Source organism: Lactuca virosa, chromosome 8 (assembly GCF_052849685.1).
Source record: "Lactuca virosa cultivar CGN04683 chromosome 8, Lactuca_virosa_CGN04683_v6, whole genome shotgun sequence".
Lineage (NCBI taxonomy): Eukaryota > Viridiplantae > Streptophyta > Magnoliopsida > Asterales > Asteraceae > Lactuca > Lactuca virosa.
This window is the reverse complement of record NC_136433.1, coordinates 176,324,905-176,333,169: the sequence shown is the minus strand read 5'-3', so window position 1 is coordinate 176,333,169 and position 8,265 is coordinate 176,324,905.

Below are 8,265 nucleotides of genomic sequence, written 5' to 3'. Positions count from 1 at the left end.
CAAATATTAATTCAAGAGTACTCATGAATGTTGTAGCAAACTTTTTCAATGTCTAACTCCTTAGACAATCTTACAAAACCCATTCATGACAGTCTACTTACATAACCTACTCCCAAAGTATGATCAACTATGGATAGTTTGAATAATCTTATTATTCTGGAAGTCAAAACATGCAAAATGAAACAATAGTAAATAATTGACACAAGATAGTAACTTTACTTATAAATAAAACCCCTTTTATTCAATCATCAAATGTCAATTACATTTTAGCTATTACAAGTTTCTAAATATCTATCTAATCATTAAAACTAATATCGTCCTTCAGCCCAATACTCCTTGCATGCAGCAAGTGCTTATCCCTGTTGAGTCCCTTTGTAAGGGGATCTGTCGGGTTCATCTCTGACAATATCCTCTTCACTACGAGTAGTCCTTCTTCTACTTGATGTCTTATAAAGTGATATTTTTTGTCGATATGCCTGGATCTGCCATAATCCCTTAGTTCCTTGGCTAAGGCAACTGCACTTTCATTGTCACAAAAAATATCCATAGGCTCCTTTACAGCTGGTACAACTCCAAGGTCTCCAATGAAGTTCTTCAGCCATATTGCCTCCTTTGCTACTTCGCTTGCTGCTATGTACTCTGATTCACATGTTGAGTCAACCACAGTTTCCTGTTTGAACTTTTCCATGTTATTGCATGCTCCTCTATTAAGGGTGAATATCCAGCCTGACTGAGAGCGGAAATTATCTTTGTCGGTCTGAAAGCTGGCGTCACTGTACCCTGTCACTTTCAAGTCATCACTCCCACCGAGGGTAAGTACCCAGTCCTTAGTCCTCCACCGGTACTTAAGAATGTTCTTTACCACAGTCCAGTGATCTTTACCTAGTTTCCCTTGATATCTGCTCACCATGCTCAAAACAAAGGCCACATCAGGGCGAGTACATGTCATAGCATACATGATCGAGCCAACTGCGGAAGCCTATGGTACTCGACTCATCTCTGCTATCTCAGCCTCTGTACTCAGACTCTGAGTCTTACTCAGTTTGGTATTGCTCTGGATTGGTAAGTCTACTCTCTTGGAATTCTCCATGCTGAAATGTTTCAAGACCTTGTCCAAATACGTGCTTTGACTAAGTCCTATTAGTCTTTTACTCCTGTTTCTTAATATCCTTATCCCTAGAATTTAAGCATCTTCTCCGAGGTCCTTCATAGAGAAACACTTCCCAAGCAAGGAATTAACCTCCTGTATGGTTTGAATGTCATTTCCTATAAGCAGTATGTCATCCACATACAACACGAGAAAGCTAACTATACTCCCACTAGCTTTGACATATACACAAGACTCATCCTCACTTCTCGAAAATCTAAACTCTTTGACTTTCTCATTGAAACAAAGATGTCGTCTGCGAGATGCTCTTTTCAATACATAAATAGATTTCTCAAGCTTACACACACTATTAGGGTACTTTGCATTGACAAAACCATCTGGTTGATTCATGTAAACATCTTCAGCCAACTTCCCATTAAGGAATGCGGTTTTGACATCCATTTGCCATATTTTATAATCATGAAATGCAACTATGGCTAGCAGAACCCTTATAGATTTAATCTTAGCCACTGGTGAGAAGGTCTCATCATAGTCAACTCCCGGAGTTTGAGTAAAGCCCTTCGCAACCAATCGTGCCTTATATGTGTGTACTTTCCCATCCATGTCGTTCTTCTTCTTGAAGATCCATTTGCACCGGACGGTCTTACGGCCTGGTACATTGTCAACCAAGTTCCAAACTTGATTGTCATACATGGATTGTATCTCGCCTTCCATAGCCTCGTTCCATTTTACAGACTCGGGGCCTGCCATGGCTTCCTTGTAGTTCTTAGGCTCATCCAAGTTTACCAGTGTACTATCACTGATAAATGTGTCACCTTGAGTAGTAATATGGAAACCATAAAACTCAGGTGCCTGTCTAACTCTACTGGAACGCCTCAGAGGTAAGGACTCATCAATCGGTTCAATAGGAGTTTCCTCCTCGGGTTGAGCGCTAGTGTTTGAGGTTCCTTCATCGTTTAACTCTTGAAGCTCTTCAAGGTCAATTTGCCTCCCACTGTCCTCTTGGCATATGAGTTCTCTCTCGCGAAAGACTCCTCTCCTCACAATGAAGACAACATTGTCACTCGGTCTATAGAAGAGATATCCAAAGGATTTCTGTGGATAGCCGATGAAAATACATCGCTCACTACGAGGTTCGAGCTTTCGTGAGTTTCTTTTCTCACAAAAGCCTTGCAACCCCAAACCTTGATGTGTGCTAATGAGGCAACCTTCCATGTCCACATCTCGTGAGGTGTTTTGGAAATCTTTTTAGTTGGGACTAGATTAAGGATATGGGTGGCAGTCTCTAAGGCATACCCCCAGAATGAGATAGTTAACGAAGCTCGACTCATCACAGAATGAACCATGTCCAGCAAGGTTCGATTGCGCCTCTCAGCCACACCATTAAGCTGTGGTGTCCTAGGTGCCTTCAATTGTGAAACAATTCCACATTCCTTAAGATAGTCTTGGAACTCGATACTAAGATACTCTCCTCCTCGATCGGATCGGAGCATCTTTATCTTCCTGCCCAGCTGATTCTCCACTTCTTGTTTAAACTCTTTGAACTTTTCAAAAGTTTCTAACTTATGCTTGATTAAGTAAATATACCCATATCTACTATAATCATCAGTAAAACTCACATAGAAGCGGTTAGCATCCCTTGTGGCGGTTCTGAAGGGTCTACACACATCGGTGTGTATGAGATCCAACAAACCTTCACCCCTTTCCCAAATACCAATGAATGGTGACTTGGTCATCTTTCCAAGCAAACAAGATTCACAAGTGTCATCCAACTTTAAGTTAAATGACTCCAACACTCCATCGTTTTGGAGTTGGTCTATGCGCTTCTTGTTAACATGTCCAAGACGACAATGCCATAAGCATGCTTCATACAAACCATTGGACGAATCGATGTGCAACACATTATTTCCTAAGTTATCTACAACCATCACAGTTTCATATATACCATTACAAGGTAATGCTTCAAAATAAAATACACCATTATAATAAGCATTAATACTAACAATTTCATTATTAAAAGAAAAGGTAAAATCTTGTTTATACAAACTATGAAAGGAAATAATATTTCTCGCCATATCATACGAGTAGCAACAATTATTCAGTTCTAAATTTAACCCACTACTAAGCAATAAAGTATGAACTCCAATCTTGGTGACAAGCGACTTTTTCATATTCTCCATGATCAAGTTCATCTTCCTGTGCTCCACATCCCTACTTCTTTTTAGTCCCTGCAAATCAGAACAAATGTGAAAACCATATCCTGTATCCAGGACCCAAGAATTAGCATGTGATGAGTTATTAGACAGAATAGTATAAATACCTGTAAATGATGGTTTGATCTTCCCATCCTTTATGTCCTGCAAGTATTTGGGGTAGCTTCGTCTCTAGTGCCCTTTTTCATGACAATGGAAGCACTCGGCTTCCTTTGGATTGGAAGACGGTTTAGTAGAACCAACTTTGGTCCCACTAGAAGATGATCCATCATGGGAATTTACCTTGTGGCTCATGGAAGGAGTCTTCCTCTTCTTTCCCTTCCCATGTTCAATTGCCAGGACAGGGGCAACAACAGTAGGAGTAGAAACAACAAATTTTCCTTTAAGACTACTTTCAACAGTCCTTAAAAGGCCTTGAAGCTTGCTTAGAGTGACCTCCTCCTTGTTCATATGATAGGTCATACGAAACTGATCATAACATGGAGGCAAAGAGTGTAGAATAATATCTATGGCCAACTATTCATCGAAGTTGATATTTAAGTTCAGCAAACGGTCCACAAATCTTTTCATCTTCTGCAAGTGGGCCATGATGGACTCTACGTCCTTCATTTTGGTTGTAATCATGGAGGTTATGATTTCATACCTTTCCTGCCTTGCACTTTGATGGTACCTTTCCATCAAGTCTTGGTGCATTTTATAAGGTCAAAAGTCCTCATAGGACTTCTGAAGCTTAGCAGTCATGGTAGTAATCATAATACACGACACTTTGGTTGCGTCCCTCTCATGGGCCTTGTATTCAGCAATCTGTTCGGGAGTAGCGGTAGATTCATCAATCTCCTTAAGCTCTTTAGCTAGGACATATTCTTTTTCCTCATAGCGAATGGCCATTTGGATGTTTCGAATCCAATCATTGAAGTTCGATCCATCAAATATGACCCTCCCACATAGGTTCATGAGGGAGAAAGAGCCTGAAGGGTTTGGGTTTGAAGCAGTGTTGGAAGACATCTGAAAAGAAAGACAAAGTTTAGATTATATAATGATCCTTAATATAGCACCCAAATGAAATATTAAGGCTAGGACCCAACACAATATTTTACAATTCGGAAGAGGGATGTCGTAATCCAATTGCAAAATATCTGAAGGTAGTTAAATGACGATTTACCAATTTCCACCATGAAAAACGAAATTGATTATTAAGTTTTAAATGAATTGAAAATCCTAGATTCCTTTGAGATTCATTGAAATTTTCAATGGCATGTTTAAATCTCGATTATGCCTTTCAAGTTTGTGACTGGGATGCCGAGGATCACAAATAAGGTGTGAATAACCCATGCAAATTAGCTTGGTACACTTAATCTTACAAATCATCCAATCAATGTTTGGGTTAACCACACACGCTCCATTGATCCATGATTAACATCAAGCTACCCTTTGCCACACACTGTCAGTCCCAAATTAGTGTGTTGGTTAACCACACATGCTCCACTAACAGCTTAACAAGGTGCAAAGTGTAATTTCATGGAATAGCACCATTTTCACATTTTTCCTAAGGTAAATAAGATTGGAAATTTATAAAAGTTTAGTTACATTAATAATTATCATTATACTTATTAATGAAGATTAATGTCCTATCCTACCCGTTCGGAAAACGACCCTCCACCAGTCAAGGAAGTCGTGGGTGAGAGTGGACACCCATTAAACCACCATTTTATAGGCAGTAACCTTATACCCCTTTATAGACCGGTTTCGTGAATGAGGCCTACTAACGGTAAGACTGACTTGTCTTATACATATATATAAGTATTAAACTTTAATATTATAATAGTATAAGGGTTGAATTTTAAACTTTTAAAATTCTAAGGTTTGGAATTAAAGTTTCATAAATGTGACTCTTCAAGTTCCAAAACTTGAGGGCAAGTTTTGTAACTTGACAAAACTTTTGATTTCCATAACTTATGGATTTTAAAGTTCCATAAATGAGACCTTTGAAATTCCAAACTTGAGGACAAGTTATGAAATCTTTCAAGACCTCTTGAATTCTATAACTTACAAGAGTTAATAGTTTCATAAATAAAGACTTTTCATATTCCATAACTTGAGGACAAGTTATGGAACTTTTGAAGAAACACATAGATCAAATTAAACTAATCCAGTTATCATATAATTCATCATTTACTAATTTGACCTAGTTCATATTCAAGATAGTTTCAAATTTTACAAATAATTAGTTTTTCACAAAATCATGTAATTATCTTAATATTAGACAAACTTCATGGTTTTGGATGGGGATAAACATTACCATATTAGTACAATCAAATTTTATGAACCAAAACAGTTTGTGGTAATGATCCTAATCCAAAACAGGCCAAAAACTCAAAAATTCTGCCATCTGATGAACTAACTCGTCGAGCCAGGCTTTGGACTCGTCGAGTTCATGGAAACGCTCATCCAACCCGTCGAGTCCATATATGGACTCGTCGAGTTCATCAGACAGTGGCCAGAAAAGTCATTTTTCCGTCTTTGAAAATCACACATTTTCATCAATATAATAGAAAACACCCTAAGCTCTGATACCACTGATGGGTTTTATGTACTCTAACATTCATATGGTGCACATACAACCCTAATGCTTTGGATCTAAGTTTTCTCTATTTATACATGCAACATTATTTTTCCAAAGCATAAAGCCTAAACTAGCATGCAAGGCAATATTTGAATCATAAAAACAGTTAGAAGATTACCTTGTGTAGTAGCTTGCTTGTCTTTAACCTTTTGGAGCCTAGCACCTCAAGTGTGATGCCTCAAATGTCTTATAAAAAACCAACAACAAGATAATGGACTTGAGAGAGAGGTTTGGGAGACCAAAATCGGCTAGCTACAACACTAATGTGCATGAGTGCCGATTTTAGGTGTTAGGGACTTCTTTTATAACTTAGGATTACAACCATGCAAACCCTAATAACTCTTCATATTTCTCAGCCTTTTGGGCTAAACCTTTTTGGACTTTCACATAGGTTTAGTCCAACTCTAATCAACATGAGTCATGATTCCAACTAGAAGTATTACTGATTTACTTAATTAGTCCATGTATCTTTAATTAGTTTCTTTTGATCACTAAATTAATACCAAATTAATTCTTGATCGATACAAATTAAATAATGTGATTTCTCAATTAATATATTATACTTATAATATATTAATAAACCACAATAACCTCTTCCTCAAGTATCCATCTTATCAAATTGTTCCAGAGTGTTATAACCCAAATGTACCATGCTATTATCGTGTCAAGTAGATACCAAATATAGTTATGGGCTTACACACCTAATCCAGCACAACATTGGTAACCAAACTCCTGATAAACAGCCTGCAAGCAAACGAGGTTCAAATGCAAGCACTCCGCAGGAGACTTCTAATGCACAACTATTACTCCCAACAAGCTTTAACTGCCCAGATGATACAGACCAGCTGGTCACTAAGCCTCCCGACTCCCAAAAATGCACTAACACCAAAACATGCCAACAAGACTAATGATCTGAGGCCAAAGAGTCTCAATCAAATGATTACTAGGCCCCACCCATATAAATCATACAACCACTGCTTCACGATACATCGTTACACCTTCTAACCGCTAAATGATAATCTCATGGTACTATTCCAATCTTGTCGTCATCCCATCATTGGCCTAAAGACTAACGACCAGCACCACAGGGTCGTAAAGATACTCAACCATCAATCCACCGATTTGTAGGAACCCAATCAACATCCCTCTCAGCGCTAACCAAACACAACACGGGCCATACCCTTCAATCACACACAATTCCTTTCACGGTACATGCAACTACCAATGTAAAATCGGCCGAAAACATGGTCGTATACAACCAGAGAATGAGATAGACGGTCACACTCTTGTTCCAATGTAAGGGTTACAAACCAATTAAGAACGATGTCAATAATTCGAGCCAAGTGTTCTCATCCTATCTGATTTAACCTGCATATATCCCTAAGGGAAGACACATAACCGACCCTAAATCTACTGCACTCCTTCTGAATGGTTGAAGACTAAGTTCCCGCCCATTGAGTGAAACAGAACAGCTCCCACCAATATACAAATAACTCGATGAAACTTCCAAAGCCACACCTAAAAAACTAAAAAACACTGTCCCAACATCTAAACTTCTAGTAACCAAGCACATCTTCCAAAATCGAGCCTGCTATGAACAATAATTCCACAACCAACCATTGAAGGTACCTATACCCATAAACCAAAATGTAAAATGTATAGATTTGACAATAGGTTGACGCACCCATTGAACTCTAACTGATACATCTCTAAACTTCCATAGAAACTATGTTGTTAACGATGAACAAAGAGACCAATGATCGAGAGTGCATAGACAACTAATCTATTGGTCCAATACGATACATGACAAAACCCATCAGGGAGTAAACATAACAAAACTATGAAACTGATTAACCGATCAGCAACTGCCCAACCTAGACTATAGATATCAATCTATACAACATGCTGACAAATCCATCAACAAACGGTACTCAATCTGAGAGAACCAAACACCTCATGACCTATTCCTTGACGTTTCTGAAAGGAACTACTGGCTACAGTGAGCTCTTTGTCCAAATGGCTCTTGCCACGAAGACAAATGTTGCATTCCTCAACACATACATTTGATGGCAACTTGTTATGCACCCCCTCCTTGAACAAATCTAGCTCCACATACCTGAACCGCAAATCCCTATGATCCATTCTTTTGAAACCATAACTTGAACAAATCACTGATGCTTTAAGCAAATATCCAGCTCTCCCCCACTTGGGGTTCGAACTACCACCAACTGACATTGCAAACATACCAAAAGCTCAAATAGGCTCACCCAAATGCATAGCATTCCTGACCCTTGGGATATCTCACACAATGCAAGATGATC